The sequence below is a fragment of the Bos mutus genome, chromosome 5 (assembly GCF_027580195.1).
Source record: "Bos mutus isolate GX-2022 chromosome 5, NWIPB_WYAK_1.1, whole genome shotgun sequence".
In the NCBI taxonomy this organism is placed as follows: domain Eukaryota; kingdom Metazoa; phylum Chordata; class Mammalia; order Artiodactyla; family Bovidae; genus Bos; species Bos mutus.
Window position 1 is genome coordinate 7,786,931 of NC_091621.1, and position 18,933 is coordinate 7,805,863.

The 18,933-nt window shown below is 42.2% G+C and overlaps 1 long non-coding RNA gene and 1 other non-coding gene across 2 annotated transcripts in view; one reads left to right on the forward strand and one right to left on the reverse strand.

The window, feature by feature from the left end:
• LOC138987809 (uncharacterized) overlaps positions 1 to 6,396 on the reverse strand; it is a 55,054-nt gene extending 48,658 nt beyond the window's left edge. The window contains exon 1 of the long non-coding RNA XR_011464101.1: positions 5,991 to 6,396. This is a non-coding gene — a long non-coding RNA (uncharacterized lncRNA). The remainder of the gene's footprint in view (positions 1 to 5,990) is intronic.
• Positions 6,397 to 16,335: 9,939 nt separating this feature from the next.
• Positions 16,336 to 16,441, forward strand: LOC138988015 (U6 spliceosomal RNA). The gene has a single exon (XR_011464364.1). It is a non-coding gene; the product is annotated as a U6 spliceosomal RNA (small nuclear RNA).
• Positions 16,442 to 18,933: the final 2,492 nt, after the last annotated feature.

Genomic DNA, 18,933 nt, shown 5'->3' on the forward strand with positions numbered 1-18,933 from the left:
ATTTTCAGTCTTTCCAGATCAAAGCCCTTAGCAGAAGATTTGATATTTTCCCAGGATAACTTTTAACATATTATCTTCACAAATGCAGTTACCCTACTGAGCAAACTCAAGAACAGACATGTCTATCTGTCCAAACCCAATTCCCATACTGAGTCTACCATCTTAGAATAAAAATAGATTGTGGGACTTCCTATCAGTCTAGAGGCTAGGACTCCATGCTCCCAATGCAGGGGGCATGGTCTGGATTTGATCCCTGGTCAGGGAACTAGATTCCATATGCCTCAACTAGGAGTTTCCCAGCTGCAACTAAGATCAAAGATCCTAAGTGTCACCACAAAGACCCAGCACAGCCAAATAAATTTAAAAAAATCTTAAAAAAAAAGACTGTGCTTTGATGTCAGACAGACCTGCATTTGGATCTCAGCTTCTCTAACTACTAGATGGGTTGCCTTGATGGTTTTATGACCTTTTAGAAACTCCTCCTCTGTATCTCAGAGACAGTTATGCCTACCATTATGAGTTGATTACAATAAAAATACTCAGCATATGTCAAGTGTTTTGTTCAGTGAGTAGATAAATACTCAATGCAGTTCGTTTCCTGGGTCAGGAAGATTCCTGGAGATGGAAGTGGCAACCCACTCTAGTATTCTTGCCTGCAAAATCCCATGGACAGAGGAGCCTGGTGGGCTACAGTCCATGACATCACAAAGAGTTGGACAACTGAGCATGCAAGCAACAACTAAACCTTACTATGGCATCCAGAAGTGAACGATCTTTAAGAAATGCATTAATAATGCCACAAAAGTAAAAATGTGCATATGGAACAGTATTTAAGTATGTCAGAAGTAATTACCAGAATATTACATAGCCACATTAAATGACAAAAGTCTCTAGAAGATTAATAATGAAGAAACATGGATTCAATAATAGAAAGTAGTACCCAAGGTAAGATGACTGAATTAATAACCTAGAAGCAAGGACCACATTCCAGTCAATGATTTGGAGTAAGATACAGAATGCATGCTTATCATATCTGCAGATGGCTAGAGGTTAAGACAGAGAGTGAATATTTTAGGTAACAGAATCAGAATCAACAAGCATGTTGACAGTTAAATTGACAGGCCAAGAGGAAATATAGTAAAGATCAATGCAAGTGTCTGCACTTGGTTCCAAAATAATGAACAAGGTCCATCCATGTTATTGCAAATGGCAGGATATCCTCCTTTCTCATGACTGAATAATATTCCATTGTTAACACATATGCCACATACTCTTTATCCATTCATCTGTCTATGGACACTTAGGTTGTTTCCATGTCCTGGCTATTGTGAATAGTGCTAGAAAGGACACGGGGATGCAGATATCTCTCCAAGATTGTAATCACATTTACTTTGGATATATAATCAAAAGTGGCATTGCTGGATCAAATGGCCGTTCTATTTTTAACTTTTAGAGGAAACTCCATAGTGTTTTTTGCAGTGGCTGTATTAATTTACATTTCCACCAGCAGTGCACAAGGGTTCACTTTCTTCACATCTTCATCAACACTTGTTATCTATTGTCTTTTTGATGATAGTTTTTTAGTTTGATGAGTTCCACTTTTTTTTTCTTTTGTTGCTTGGCCTTTTGGTGTCATAGAAAGAATCTTCTCCCTATAGCTTATTCTAGGAGTATTGAAGTTTCAGGTCTTATGTTAAATCCTTAACTTCTTTCCATGTAATTTTTGTTAATGCCTCATTTTTTGAATGTCTGACTCTTTGTGACCCCCTGGACTGTAGCCCACCAAGGTCCTCTGCCCACAGAATTCTCCACAGGCAAGAATACTGGAGTGGGTTGCCATTTCTTTCTCCACTCATTCATATAAGAGGGGTAGAATTTCATTCTTCTGCATAAGAATATCCAGTTTTCCTAACACCTTTCTTTTAAGAGACTGTGCTTTACCCATTGAGTATTCTTGACTCCCTTGTCAAATATTAGTTGACTGTACATGCCAGGATTTATTTCTGGGCTCTCAATTATGTTCCATTGGTCTAGGAGCCTATTTTTATGCCAGTACTATAACATTTTGATTACTGTAGCTTTGTAGTACAATTTGAAATCAGGAAGTGATTCCTCCAACTTTGTTCTTTCTCAGAATTGATTTGGCTGTTCATGGTCTCTTGACATACAGGTTTCAGAATTGTTTTTCTATTTCTGTGAAAAATGCCATTGGAATTTTGATGGGAATTACATTAAATCTATAGATGGCTCTAGTTAGTATGGGAATTTTAACAATATTAATTCTTCCAATTTATGAATACAAGAAACCTTTCCATTGATTTGTGTGTTCTTAGTATCATTTGGCATTATACTACGTGATATAAGTAAGAAGGGGGAAAACAGTGTACAACATCACTGTATGATATCACTTACATGGAATCTAAAAAAGCCAAACTCATAGAAACAGAGAGAAAAATGGTGGTTTTCCAGGGGCTTGGGCATGAGGGGAAATGGGAAGATGTTGATCAAAGTCTACAGACTTTCATTTATAAAGTTATAAGAGGAGTACGTTCTGGGGACCTACTGTACAACATGATGAGCGTCGTTAACAATACCGAACTATATACTTGAAAGTTGCTCATGGTGACCTTAAACGTTTTCATCACGTTAAAAAATGATAGGTGTGTGAGGTGATGGATTGGCTAATGTTATGCTGGTAATCATTTTGCAATACATATGTTATATCAACATGTCCATCTTAAACTTACAGAATATTATGCATCAGTTTTGTCTCAACAGAGCTGGGGAGTAGGAACAACATTCTCTACTAGGAAGAAAAAAAAAAAAAGGAATGAACAAGATGGGAAAGGATATTATAATGCTCATGTGGATAAAAAAGGCTTATGGATCTTAAGGACCAGTGAGCTCTTTAGAAACACATACAGTAGTTCAACTGCACAGAAAGCTAATGAAAACACAGATTGTATTAGGAAAATCAGAACAGATATAATGAGAGAATTTTATATGAAACTGGTGTCCCCAAACCTAAGTGGGCATATAGACAAATCAGAGGCAAAAAAATAGGATGGTAAATTAATTTTGCATAATATTATATGATTGAAAGTACTGGGAATGTTTGAAGGCTGTCATTCTTTTCAAATACCATATATAGAGAGGGAACATGTAAGGTGTTTCCCAGAATGGGATAGTCATACCATCACCAAAACATTAATAATACATTAATAATAATGTTATTTAGTAATGTGCTAATGCAAGTAATTCATATCATTAATAGCATACTGATAATGCAGTTAATATTTATTAGAAAAAATAGAAAACAACCATATCAAACCTACGATTTCATGGATATTATTGCTCCGTTTTGATATTAAAATAGGTGTTTCAGTTACAATGAGTTGAAAGAGAAAACAGTAACCTTGTAACAGTGTTGAGTGTGGCGGGGTGGGGGGGTGGCGCTTCCCAGGTGGTGCTAGTGGTAAAGAATCCACCTGCCAAAGCAGGAGATGCAAGAGAAGCACGTTCGAGCCCTAGGTCGGGAAGATCCCCTGGAGTAGGAAATGGCAACATGCTCCAGTGTTCTTGCCTGGAAAACTCCATGAACAGAGGAGCCTGGCAGGCTACAGTCCATGGGGCCGCAAAGAGTTGGACATGACTGAGCGACTGAGCACACAGCACCATGTGTGGTGTGAGTACTATAGAAGTGATATAGAAACACGAACCATGTGGAAGCAGATCAGATTTCTGGGTGACCCCAGGGGAAAAAGTGAAAACAAATGGGTGGAAACTGCCTGAAGCAGATTTTAGCTCAACATATAGTACTTTCCACTCAGTACACCACCCTTATGGCAGAAAGTAAAGAGGAACTCAAAAGTCTCTTGATGAAAGTGAAAGTGGAGAGTGAAAAAGTTGGCTTAAAACTCAACATTCAGAAAACGAAGATCATGGCATCCGGTCCCACCACTTCGTGGGAAATAGATGGGGAAACAGTGGAAACAGTGTCAGACTTTATTTTTCTGGGCTCCAAAATCACTGCAGATGGTGACTGCAGCCATGAAATTAAAAGACGCTTACTCCTTGGAAGGAAAGTTATGACCAACCTAGACAGCATATTCAAAAGCAGAGACATTACTTTGCCAACAAAGGTCTGTCTAGTCAAGGCTATGGTTTTTCCTGTGGTCATGTATGGATGTGAGAGTTGGACTGTGAAGAAGGCTGAGCGCCGAAGAATTGATGCTTCTGAACTGTGGTGTTGGAGAAGACTCTTGAGAGTCCCTTGGACTGCAAGGAGATCCAACCAGTCCATTCTGAAGATCAGCCCTGGGATTTCTTTGGAAGGAATGATGCTAAAGCTGAAACTCCAGTACTTTGGCCACCTCATGCGAAGAGTTGACTCATTGGAAAAGACTCTGATGCTGGGAGGGATTGGGGCAGGAGGAGAAGGGGACGACAGAGGATGAGATGGCTGGATGGCATCACTGACTCGATGGACGTGAGTCTGAGTGAACTCCGGGAGTTGGTGTTGGACAGGGAGGCCTGGCGTGCTGCAATTCATGGGGTCGCAAAGAGCTGGACACGACTGAGCGACTGATCTGATCTGATCTGACTCAGTTCATTCCAATGGGTTACCACAAACGTGAAGCAGCTCTCCAATCCACAGGCTAGAGAGCACTTGGTGGGATGGAGCAGGGGAGATTAAACAGTCAAGTAAACAGCTGAACTAGGTGACTTTCAGGCCCCCTCTGGGCCTGTTATTGTGGGACTGAGTTCTCTATCAAGTTCACTCAGCACAGAGACTCCTGGCCTTTTGGTGTTAAGGAAATCTGTTGTTTGTTTCACTTTATTTGGAAAATTTTGGGAGGAAATCAAGACTGCATTATCAGAGATGCTCTGGGTTTCTATTAGACGGGCTGGTAATGACTGCCTTCAGGGCATTAATTTCAGCTAATAGCCATGGTACCCATATCCAGCTGTGACATATTAGGGGGAAGTCATCACCTCATCCATCCCCACTTAGTTTAGTCTGGAAAAGAAGACCATGTTCCCCAATAATAAAAACAGGATCTGGGGAAAGAATGAAACTTCCCCTTAAAGGAGAAGAAAAATGTGTGTTCTCAGGCCACTGATTTTTTTACTATCTGTGCATACAGGTTTGAAGCCTTGGGCAAGTTACTTTATATCTCTGAACTTCATTTTTTTTCTCACCCTTAAAATGAGAATACAATACCAAATACCACGGATGCTAGGAGGATACATCATGTCATTTATCACAGACTAGGAGTTCATTAATTCATATATATTCTCGTCAACCCCTTTTTTCTCATCATGATTATTATTTATGTAACAAATGGAATTTTAGTAATAATGCTTCTAATTAATTTGGCCACTCATTAATTTGTTCAGCAGACATTTCTGAAGGTCATGAAACCAGGCACAGTGCCAAGTAAGCACAATGATATTCTCCATTACAGAAACTAACAATCAAGCTTGACAGCAGTCCTGTTGGTAAGTTGTTAAATTGTAATAATGCTCTACATTTAGCCCCTGCCCTGTGTGTCACAAATACATTCCCATAACATAATCTCATTTAAATTGTCTCCCAAATCCTGGGATATAGCAGCTCCAGGAAGGCAGAAACCATGTCTGTCTTGTTGATTACCACATTCCCCATCCCTAGCACAGAGTCTGGGGACATAATGGGGACTCTGTAAGTATTAGTTGAAAAACATAAAGGAAGGAATTGATGAATCAATGAAATAAGCTGAAAAGAGAGTAGTAGCATCATTTTACAGGCAAAGAAATAAAGCGTCACTGGCCTTGGTATTTACTAGCCACTGAGTAAAGGAGTAATTTTGCCAAGTAAACCACTCCTGGGGGAAATGGCATCTAACCCTTCCATTTTCTTGCATACTAACTAAAATAAGAACCAAGTAATGAAAAATAAATGTAATCTTCAATAGCAGCGGTAGTAATAACGTCTACAGAATGCTTACCATGAGCCAGGCTTTGTTCGAGGAACTTCATGAGATCGTGGTGACACCCTCTTGGATGGTTCGGGTAATGTCTTTATGGCTTATTGTATCTTCATTTTGTTTTGGTGGAGCCTGTATTGTCCCTTCTTCACATCTTCTTTCAGTGGCAGAAATTACAAGCTGCTCAAAAGTAGGCTCTTTGTCTTATTCAGGTCTGCATTCCCAGCATCATGTTGTACCTATGAGCAGGTGTTCAATATACTTTTTATGAATAAATGAAAGAACGGTCTAACTGAAGGTCAGAAATGGAAATGCTCAATGGAGCTAAGAGTCATGAGAAAATCTGAAGAAGGGGCCATTTGAACAAAGCCTCAGTTGAACTTTGATCAACAGTGTGAATGATGTATTAGGGGAACTGTAAGAAGACCACACGTCCTGCCTAAAGACTGGGTTGAGATGTGGGGTGGGGCAGAGCTGGATGACCTCTTAGCCTCATATGAGATCTTCCAGTCCTTGGTGCCATGAACCAGATACTCTGTTTCAGTCATCACCCTGTTCTTTTGCCCTTTTGTGCTTTGTTTAGCTCTCCTGGTTTACTACTGAGTTCTATCTTTGCAAGCAAAGTGGAGTAATCAAGCCCTATGAGACAGATCTTCTTTCATCATATGAGAGCCTAAGGTAAGAACTGTGTGTTTTGCCCACTAACATTGGCCAATGTATGCCGCAGGAACAGTTGTCCCAGGGGACGTCATGGATTTGTGAGAAAACAAAACAGAAAAGGTTTCAGCAGTCAAATATGTGTGGGAACTGGAATTTCATCATTGCATAACTTCCCAGAGCCTTTACTACAGAAGCCTTCATTAACACTGCTTCTGCGAAGGGGGCTTGGGGAACATGGCATACAGAGAATTCCTAATTTTTTAACCATGGGCCCTAGGAGGGGTATGTGAATGGAATATGACATAGGACTGGTGATTTATAGAACTTTATATTCTACAAGAAGTACCATATTAGACCTTATCATTAGAAAAATATTTGTCTAATTTTTACAGTCATTGGATACTTATTAATTCATGGACCTTCTGTAAATACGGGAATGTTTCTTTCCCCATACCTTCTCCGATCTTCTTCCGGAGGTTTTGTCACAAACGCTCTCTGATCCCCGCGTCTGTCCATTTTGCACACTAGAGGGCAGCGTTGAGCCTGTTTAGAATTTCCCACACTGGGGACTAAGAAAAAGTATGATGAAATTGGCCTTCCTTTTCACATAAATCAGGGGGACTAAGCGCCCAGCAGCTGTTGCTCTTACTGTGAAAACCATTGTGATGGGCAGGATTTTGTTCAAAATCCCTAAATTCAAAAGTTCTCGAAAACCCCAGGCCAACAATTCTCCTTAAAAGTTTCTCTGTCCGGACTTGCGTGCCTGGGAGGATCAAGTCTTCAGCCGGGTTCTCTAGAGGTTTGCGGGTGAGGGCAAAATCATGACAGAGTATACAAAATGAACTGAATAAATAAAGAGATTGCCTTCTTGTAGCCTATCTTCAGTCTTACAAAGGTTGGAGTGGACTTGAAGCATGCAACAGAGTTTAGTCACAGAGATGCTTCTTAGCCTTTGTTTAGTTTCTGCATGAATTCTGTGTGTCTCCCTAGTTAGGCCCAATTATGGCCTTCTCATCTTCTACTCAGTTGTCAAGATTCACTCCCAACTCTGTATCTCCTTAAAAATTAAAACCGGGGGAGTTTCCATATCTAAATTTTTATGCTTAGCCCTGAACTCTTATGCTTAGCCCTGGATTATTAACATCTTAGTGTGACCTTTTAAGAGCTTTTGCTTATGTTCTTCTATTTTATCAACTATATTGTAGGGCCTATATGCCCCTGTAAGGACTCAGAAGCTTGACTGAAAGAAACAGACATCTTCTGAGTTTCTACTATGTAACAGGCCCTGACTTAGGTTTTTCCATGCTTTGACTCAATTAAACTGGATTTCTACTGGCTATAATATCAGTGCCCTTTTCACAAAGTTGTAGATCATCCAAGAAGGGCATCTGAAACGGCAGGACACAGAGCGACCTTACCTCTAGGTTTGCCTATGATAGTCCTGGTTTGCATCTGTCATTGGGGCGTAACCATTAACAATGCCTCCTTTCACTCTCAAAGGCACCCCCAGCTTGGTCCAGAAGTTCTAAGGACTCAGACATTTCAGGTTTGGATTCTGGTTCTTCCACTCACTAACCGTGTGACTTCAAGCAAGTTACTTAACTTCTCTAGGCTTCACTTCCCTCCATGTAGAAATCAGGGGTGAAAATGCCTTCCGAATAGGGCTGTGATGAAGATTAATGCTGTTGTTGTTCAGTCCCTCAGTTGTGTTTGACCCTTTGCAATCCCAAGGACTGCAGCACACCAGGCTTCCCTGTCCTTCACTATCTCCCGGTGCTTGTTCTAACTCATGCCCATTGGGTCGGTGATGCCATCCACCCATCTCATCCTCTGTCATCCCCTTCTCCTGCCTTCAATCTTTCCCAACATCAGGGTCTTTTCCAATGAGTCAGCTCTTTGCATCAGGTGGCCAAAGTATTGGAGCTTCAGCATCAGTCCTTCCAATGAATATTCAGGGTTGATTTCCTTTAGGATGGACTGGTTTGATCTCCTTGCTGTCCAAAGGACTCTCAAGAGTCTTATCTCGTACCACAGTCCAAAAGCATCAATCCTTCGGCACTCAGCCTTCTTCATGGTTCAACTCTCACATCTGTACATGATTACTGGAAAAACCATAGCTTTGACTATATGTGTTTAGATGAATAGCTGGCACATAGTAAACATTCAAAAATGACAGTCATGATTGTCAAAATGTATTCAATCACGTGAGCAACCCTAGAAGGGCCCAAAGTGACTGCTGTGTGAAGTGACTCAGAAATGAGAGAGAAGCTAAGGAAGGAGTGAGTACTGATTTAAGAAGAAAAACATCATATGTAGTGAGTGGTGTGTTATAGCAGTGATTTTTAAGGTGTTAATCCTGGGCCAGTGGCACCATCATCCTTCAGGAGCCTGTTAGAAGTGCAAATTCTCAGAGCTTCTGAATCAGAAATTTGGGGGGCAGGACCTGGCAATGTGTATTTTAACAAGTCCACCAGGTGATTTTGATGTGTGCTAACTTTTGAGAACCTTGGTTTTCCTGGAAAGGTGAGGGAACAGCAGAGAAGCTTCAGTGAGCAACAGAAAGATTAAGCCAGAAAAATTTATATACAGAAAAATTTACATTAAAGTCCAGATTTCCAGCATCCCTCACAAATTCAGAATATTTGGTGCCTCTGGGTGATCTCCTCACTGGAGCACTTTTTAAAAAAATTTTAAATATATATATTTATTTATTTTTGGCTGTGCTGGGTGTCTAGTTGCAACAAGCAGGGGCTGCTCTCCAGTTGTGGTGCTTGAGCTTCTCCTTGGGGTGGCTTCTTGTGAAGCACAGGCTCCAGGGCACGGGAGCTTCAGTAGGTGGGGCGTAAGAGCTCAGGAGTTGTGGCCTGAGGGCTTAGTTGCCCCGTGGCAGGTGGGATCTTCCCAGACCAGGGATCAAACCCACATCCCCTGTATTGGCAGGCAGAATCGTTACCACTGGACCACCAGGGAAGTTCCCAGCCACAGTTGACTACTCTGGAGAAGCAGCTGCCCCTTTAACCAGAGCATGGGGCCTGCAGCTTCCCCTAACTTCCATCGAGCCAGCTGTACTTCCATGTGTGTTACCTGTCCCTGTTCCCACTCATGACTTAAGACACACCCCCTGCTTTTAGATGAGAAAGTGATGGGTTGGAGAGTTTCCATGATTTGCCTAAGTGTGTGACCCAGGCTCCGGACAGGACATGTGTTGGGGGTGGGTGGTCTCTGACCCTTTGAACAGGGTCTTGAAAGAGAAAGAATTTGAGACCCCCGAAGGCGGTCTTGCTTTTGCTGAGGTTCGTAAACTGTCCTGTGTATCAGAATCCACTGGGTCAAAGATTTTCGATGTAGCTTTCCATAGTCAACTCCCCAGTCTAGTTTAGTAGGTTGGGTGGACCCAGCTCAGGAATCCATCTGTAACATAAACTTCCTTTCTTCCTCCTACTTTACCCCCATCCATGTGATTCCAGAGAAGGCAATGCCACCTCACTCCAGTACTCTTGCCTGGAAAATCCCATGGACGGAGGAACCTGGTAGGCTGCAGTCCATGGGGTCGCTAAGAGTTGGACATGACTGAGTGACTTCACTTTCACTTTTCACTTTCATGCATTGGAGAAGGAAATGGCAGCCCACTCCAGTGTTCTTGCCTGGAGAATCCCAGGGATGGTAGAGCCTGATGGGCTGCCGTCTATGGGATCACACAGAGTCAGACACGACTGAAGCGACTTAGCAGCAGGAGCAGCAGCATGTGATTCCAAAGCAGGTGGTCCAGGGAACACACTTTGGGAAACATTGATTCCATGTGGAATCTATACTTCGGGATGGAGTATGCAGAGGTTGAGGTGAGAAGCCCAGAACGATATCTCATCACAGTCTGTGTGCAGAGAAGAGGGTCAGAGACATATGGAAAGTTGAGTACAGAGATTTTAATGTGGTATAAAGGTGGGTTCTAATAGCATGAGAAAGTTTTTTTTTTTTTTTTTTTTTAAATATATTTGGCACACAATGTTGTGTAAATTTAAGGTGTTCTCAGGGCTTCCCATGTGGCACCGTGGTAAAGAATCCACCTGCCAATGCAGGAGACACAAGACATGTGGGTTCTTTCTAGGTCAGAAAGATCCCCTGGAGGAGGAAATGGCAACCCACTCCAGTATTCTTGCCTGGAGAATCCCATGGACAGAGGAGCCTGGAGGGCTACAGTCCATGGGGTTACAAAGAGTTGGACATGACTGAGTGTGCACATGCAACGGCAAGGGTTCTCATGTTGATTTCATACTTTCATAGAGTGTAATATGATTGTCACTGCATCACAATTAGCACCTCCATTACATTATACAATTATCATTTCTTTTTAGCCAAACTTGTTAAAACAGAAAGTAATATGGTAATTATAATACTAGGGGATGCAGGGTTGGGGGCTCAGACAGGTATTGTTTAAGGGCACAAATTTACAATGAGTAGTAAAAAAGTCCTGGAGATCTTATGCATGGTATAGTGAATCTAGACAATAGTATTGTATTATACTCATCCAACCTGTTAAGAGACTAGATCTTAATCATTCCAACCACTAAAAAAAAATTTAACCCATAAAATGTAACTGCCCTGAAGCAGGTAGTCTAGGCTTTGATAGAAAATAAAAGAGTGATGGTGGCAAAAAAACAAAACAAAACAAAACCAGGGGGTGAGAGATCATGGTAAGTGTTAGCAGTGAGTTATCAAGGCTGAAAGATGAGACCAAAAAAACGTCACCCTCCGTGTCTCTTGCAGGACTTAAGAGTGGTAGCGAAGAGGGAATTCACAGGGCCTAGACTCCATCTTAGGCCTGTTCATGCTGATCATGCTCGGCCACCTCTCCAGTGGACTCTGAACTCTGTGTTTAGTACCTATGGAAACGACAACAGAAGGATAAGGCCCACTCTGGACAGGCCATAAATTTTTCTGTGACTATCGGAGTGTAACCTCAGGCTTATTGATCATTGGCCAATTGTTTAACTGTTTGAGCACACAACACGTGAATGATGGGGTTATTGGGATTGTATTTACCCTTCCTTTGTTTACGTAAGTCTCAAGGAATTTGGAGTGGTGGGTTCACACACACACACGGGATATAAAAGATTTTCACAAATGCTGGTTGGGGTCCTTGGCTAAGAGGAGACTCTGCCTTGGGCCCGCCAGTGTAATAAACTGCACTCCACTATCTGCATTGTCCTTCTGAGTGAGTTTGTTTCCTGGAACGCGTGGCTACAACAGTAGCATGTGAGTTCCCTTTGAAGGATACTCTGACCAGGTGTACACGCGTGTGTGCTAAGTTGCTTCAGTCATGTCCGACTCTTTGCGACCCCGTGGCTCCTCTGTCCATGGGATTCTTCAGGCAAGAATACTGTAGTGGGTTGGCATGCCCTCCTTCAGGGGATCTTCCCAACCCAGAAATAGAATTTGTGTCTCTTACGTCTCCTGCATTGGCAGGCTAGTTCTTTACCACTAGTGCCAGCTGGGAAGCCCACTCTGACCATCCTATAAAGAAACAAAACGAAGGGGGAGCCCTGGCCTGGGGTCCTCCCAGCCTCCGGCCTTCTCTGACTTCCTACCCTTTTCTCTACAGTTTTCTACTCCTTTCCATCTACTTACATGATTTTTTTCTCCTTCCCTTCTCTATCTCTTTGTCTCTCTGTGTCTCTTTGTCTCTTTCTGCTCTCTCTCTGTTCCTTTCTCTTTCTGGAACTCCTCCTAATACGTAACTCACAAACAATGCAAATAGTGATAGCAATTCAGGAACAAAACATCCATCACTATGCAGGGAGAATCCAGGAGAAGAAACCAAACGCCTGAAAAAAGTTTCTAAAGTAATAAGTCCTTGTCAGACTCCAACCAGCCTGGGCCTCCAAACGGAGAGGCAGAGGTATTTGTCTCCTGTTCCAAAGACAAGAGCCACAGCCCACAGAGAGGTTCCGCTCCCACTGTGCTTTTTCCTTTGACCACTGCTGTCAAATGTGCTTTGTCATGTCCTCTTAGCACCAGGCCTGGCGCATTTCTCGGTATAGTAAAAGCTAATGAGCCGTATGGCTTTTGGCAGTGTCGGGCAATATACATGCTCCATTTGGAGCAGAGTAAATCCTTGGAGTCTATAGCTGTGTGCGCAGCTTCAGGCTGTCCCCTGTGCTTCATGGGTCTGTAAATATCATAGCTGTGGTCACTGCTCAGGATTATTAATATTCCAAAGGCCTGCCTTGACCCTACCCCCTACAGAGCAGGCTTCAGTAATACACAGCTTCGCATTGGATCCCATCCAATTGGAATTTATGACTGGAAGTGGCAGAAGGCCCGAGCTTTAGAGCAATATCTCACCTTCAGCTGGCTCTGCAGCTTGGACCCTGAGGACATCATGGTATTTATTCAATTCGGATCCCATTTATTGTGCTTCTAACTGTGCTTAGCACTGAGCTTAGATGCTAAAGATGGCGCCATGGCAAAGACTCAATCCCTGCTCTGAAGAAAGCCATCTGGGAAGGAGGCAAGGACATGTAAATAAGTTCTCTTATATGCTAATAACTTTCAGGTCCAGCCCTTGGCAGGTTTTGGAGAAAAGCCACTCATTCTTTCATCTGCATCCCCTGAAACCACTGCTATTCGAGGGTGGTCCTCGGAAGGCAACAGCACCTTGGAGCTTGTTAAAAATGCAGTATCTCAGGCCCTACCCGTACTGAATCAGATTAAAGTTCGAGAGGCCAGCATCTAATCAGGCTCTCCCAAACCTAGATAAGTTAAAAAAAATCACCAGGTGCTGCCACTCTTAAATGCTGACACAGCAGATTTGATAGCAGGTACTTACGATTTGGCTGATCTGTGGACTGGCATTTGGGAACTAGTGTCTAACCCTATGGTTCTCAAACTTGTTTGAATATTAGAATCACCTGGGGAGCTTTGAAAAGTCTTGATGCCCAGGCTTTACTCTGAATAATGAAATCGTAAACAAAGGGCATGAGGCTGAGGCAGCAGTAATTTTTTTCCCAGTTTTATTGAGAAATAATTAACATCCACCACCATATAAGTTTAAGGCATGCAGCAGAAGGGTCTGATTTATAGATATTGTGATTTACATATCACCATAGGTTCAGCTAACATCCACCTGCTCATATAGGTACAATAAAAAGAAAAGAAGAAAGGGAAAATTTTTCTCCTTGTATTGAGAACTCATATAATTTACTCTCTTAAAATTTTTTATGTATCTCATGCAGCAGTGTTATGTATAGCCCTCATGCTGTAGATTACATTCCTAGAACTTATTTATCTTCTAACTGCAAGTGTGTATCTATGGACCACCTTCATCCAACTTTCCCCTTTCACCACCCTCTGCCTCTGGTAACCACAAGTTTGATCTCTTTTCTATAAGTTTGTTTTTTCTTTTTATTGAGTTAGATTCCTCATGTAAGTGAGATCATATAGTATTTGTCTTCCTCCATCTGACTTATTTCACTTAACATAATGCCTTCAAGGGCTATACGTGTTGCTGCAAATAGTATGAGCCTCTCTTTTTTATGGTCAAATAATATTCCATTATATATATTACCACACTTCTTTGTTCATGTATCTATTGATGGGCTCAGAGGTTATTTCCATGTCTTGGCTATTGTGAATAATAGCAGCACTGATTTTAAAATTTCTCCAGGTGGCTCTTGCTATTGTTCAGTTGCTCACTCATGTCTTTGTAACCCATGAACTGCAGCACGCCAAGCTTCACTGTCCTTTGCTTTCTCCTGGAGTTTGCTCAAACTCACATCCGTTGAACTGGTGATGCCATCCAACCATCTCATCTTCTGTTGCCCACTTCTCCTGTCCTCAATCTTTCCCAGCATCAGGGTCTTTTCCAATAAGTCGGCTCTTCGCATCAGGTGGCCAGAGTATTGGAGCTTCAGCTTTAGCGTCAATCTTTCCAATGAATATTCAGGGTTGACTTCCTTTAGGATTGACTGGTTTGATCTCCTTGCAGTCCAAGGGACTCTCAAGAGTCTTCTCCAACACCACAGTTTGGAATCATCAATTCTTCGGTTCTCAGCCTTCTTTATGGTATAACTCTCACATCCATACATGACTACTAGGTGAGTCTAATGTGCAGCTAAGGTAGAGAAGGCCACTGCTCTAAACCAGTGCTACTAAAGATTTAACCAGTATAAAAGCCACTGGACACACAATCCCACAGGCTCAGCAGAGTTTCAGAATTTTCAAATTGAAAAAGGTATTACAGATCTATAGTCAAACCTAACTTTCCTCCCCTAACCAGGGCACTTGTCATCTGAGAAACTGCCAGGAAACATGGTGAAGGCTGCCTTGGGACTACCTACATCTCTAGCATGGGGCCAGTGGAGGAAACTCAGACCTACAGTTCAATAACCTTAGTCCAGCTGGTCTTAGCTTGGAGGCGCGTTTCAATGGCTTGCTCCTTCTCTTGTTCTCCAGCCTTCCCAGAGTCCCAGAGGTATTTTCCTCAGCACCCTGGGCTGTAGACATGTTGGCTTTCTTTCATTTTCTCAAATGCATCCCTTTCCTTCCACCTCAGGGCCTTTGCACAAGCTGTTTCCTCTTCCAGGGATGTCTCCTCTCCTTCCTTCTCTCCAGTTTTTCCTTCAAGAAAGCCTTTCCTGATCCTCCTAATGAGACTACATTCCCCTACTGTACACTTATATGGCATCTTGTACCTTTCATTCATTGTATCTATCACAGCTTTAAATTGTGTATTATGCTAATATTTGAATACTTTTCTCTAAACAATTCGAATTAAGAGAGAAACCACATCTCTTTTGCTTAGAACTGTATTGCAGCCACTTGCATTGTGTCTGGAACATGGGAGGGGATCAATGAATGCCTGAGTATCCATGCACCACTCTTCTCAGCATTGGAGGTCCCAGATCCTTACATATCTTCCCTATCTCACCCCAGAACACTGCTGTTTTCCAAGGTAACCACTTTAGCCCCTGCGTCCCAGGTGGCTCAGCTGGTAAAGAATCCACCTGCAATGCAGGAGACCCCGGTTCAATTCCTGGGTCAGGAAGTTCCCCTGGAGAAAGGATAGGCCAGCCACTTCAGTATTCTTGGACTTCCCTGATGGCTCAGATGGTAAAGAATCCACCTTCGATGTGGGAGACCTGGGTTCAACCCCTGGGTTGGGAAGATTCCCCAGAGGAGGACATGGCAACCCACTCCAGTATTCTAGCCTGGAGAATCCCCATGGACAGAGGAGCCTGGCAGGCTACAGTCCATGAGGTCACAAAGAGTAGGACACAACTAAGCGAGTAAGCACAGCACACATACAATCTTTAGGTATATACCACTTCTTTTTTGGGTCATCATGGGCTCCTAAATTTTAGACATGGTCAGTCTATCTGAGGCCCCTCCTCCATGTCCAGATATAAGTATTAGCATCCTCCTTCCAACCACCCAGGCATCTGAACCTCCATGGACCCTTCCTGTTTCTGCCACTTTGGCAGTGGCCTGGCAGTCCTCCAGGTGTTCTGTCTTCATCATAGTATTAAGCAGGAAATATTATTAATGTTCTAGGATATCCTGTGCTCTTTATATACAAAATGAGAATAACAGTAGCCATTGCAAAGGGTTGATTGAGCATTAAATGAGATATTCTGCATCCACAATACACTGCTCAGGCAATAAATGCTTAGAATTTTTATTACTACTAATAACTGAAAAAATTCTATCAGTAGTCACTTCGGCAGCACACCTACTAAAATTGGAATGATACAGAAAAATTACCATGGCCTCTGTGCAAGGATGACACACAAACTGGTAAAGCATTCCATATTTTTAATGAAAAATATCCCACTGGACCCCAAAAAATATTTTATTGCTTCAGTTTGTACTTACTGAACAAGATGATGGGAAGCTAATATGGATTCAATAATAATCTTAGATGAGCTCACACTTTATTGGTTGCAACAACAATAAATCCAATAGTATGTCTAGAAGTGGAAAACCATGCTTATTTCCATTCTCAGAAAATGCACAACATGTCTAAGGATTTAAGGGTTCTTTGCAACAATTCCATGCCCTATTCCTCCCACACTGGGTCCTCAAGCTGAAAGTACAAGTTCGGGAAATGGTACCCATAGAGTCTCTCCTCTCTTATTTTCATTTTTTCTTAGTATGCTCTGTCAAAAGAGCTGGGATACTACCCCTTTGGTCAGAAGTTATTGCTGTTCAGTCATAAATAGGTCAGAACTCTCAGCCCATCTACTTTAGGGCCGAAAACTTGGAAGAGGTCAAAGCTGAACCCTAGTAAGGATGAGAGTTAGGGAAGGGAATCTCACTGTGGTTGTTATCCCACCAGAGAGGTTGTGACAAACTAGAGAGGAAAGCAACTCATGTGTTAATTTTTTTCACTCAGCAAGCCTTTATTGAACACCCTACCATGTGTCAGGAACTTAATTTAGCTAAGGACTTCCTAGCAGTGTGACCTGAGGCAAGTTAATTGATTTTCCCATTCTCAGATTGTTGCCTGTGAAATGGAGATGATCACTGTGCTGAGACAGGTATTCACTAGGATAATACGCACAGGGAGTGACACACAGTCCGGATGTGATGCAGTGAGTGTTCACTGCTGCTGTTCACGTGGAACAAGATGGACGCAGTGTTGCCATCAGGGCATTTTGAGTCAAATGGGACACAGAGAAAAGCATGCAGGAAACTATAGTAGCAACTGATAGAAGGAGCAGAGGGAGTGCTGCAAACACGTAAAAGAGACACCTAATTCAGACTTCCTGGGAAAAACATCTAAGGCTTAAACTGAGACATTAAGGGTGAGTAGTAGTGTTAAAGAAAAGATTATTCTGGTAGTTGTTAAAAATGGTAAGGAAGACTTTTCTTCAAGAGGATCTATTGGCAGAAGGGGAGAAAGCTCAGGCTCAACTCTAAATACCATGGGAGTGGAGATTTATAGCCAAGGAGCAGCACAGGGGGCAGAGGATGGAAAATCATGAAGAGGGTAGGATAATTCTTGCTAAACTAACCAAACAGGATTCTTGATGAGGGCAGGCCAGGGGGATCAGATACCACTGGGAAATGGTGGGTAGGGGATGAGGAGAGGTGATCAGATATTGAGGGTGATCAAATATCAAGGGTGAGGGAGTACAGCTAAATCAACTTCAGAGGATTCCAGCTAAAATTGGACTCTATGAGGATAGAGACCAAAGCCCAGGGCCCAGTCCAGCTGAGTAGAAGGCTCAGAGGAGGCCAACAAAAGCCTGGTTAGAAAGGCAAATAGAAACACATTCTCTCTTCTCCTACAAAGAACACCCCATTTCCAGAGAGGGAGTAACCTCTGTTGCACAATGGAATTACCCAGGGATCTTAACATACACTGATGCCTAGGTCCTACCCCAAGAGGTTCTGAACTAACTGGTATGGCAAGCAGTCTGAGCTCTGGGTTGGGTTTTTGTTTGTTTTCCAGATTTATTGAGATATAATTGACATATAATGGTGTATAAGGTACAATGATTTGATCTATCTATCTATCTATCTATATATATATATAGTGAAATGTTCATGGCACTAAAGTTCCTTAACACATCCTTCACCTCACGAAATTACCATTTTGTTATTGCTGTTACACAATATTGTTTGGAGAAGAAAATGGCAACCCACTCCAGTATGCTTGCTTGGAGAATCCCATAGACAGAGGAGCCTAGTGGGCTACAATCCATGGTGTCACAAAGAGACATGACTGAGCAACTAACACACAATATTGTTAACTACAGTTACCATGCTGCACATTAGATCCCCAGAACTCACTGCTCTTATGACTGGACATTGGACATTGGTATCCTTTGACCAACATCTCCTCATTTCCCCCACCTCTCAGCTCCCAGCAACCACCAATCTGCTGTTTCTGAGTTGGCTTTTTCAGATTCCACACAGTATTCGTCTTTCTCTGACTTACATGACTTAGTATGATGAAGTTAACATTCACCCATGTTGTCACAAATGTCAGGATTGCTTTTTATGGCTGAGTAATATTCCATTGTGAAGGGAAAATATGCATATATACATGCATGATATTTTCTTCAACCATTCATCCATCAATGGTCATTTAGGTTATTTCCATGTTTGGACATTGTGAATAATGCTGCAACAAACTTGGGGTGTAGATATCTCGATGAAGTAGTAATTTCATTTTCTTTGGATTAATACCCAGAAGTGAAATTACTGGATCATATGGTTGTTCTTTTGAGGAATCTCCTTACTGTTTTCCATTGTGGCTATACCGATTTGTAGTTCCACCAAAGTGTACTACGGTTCCCCT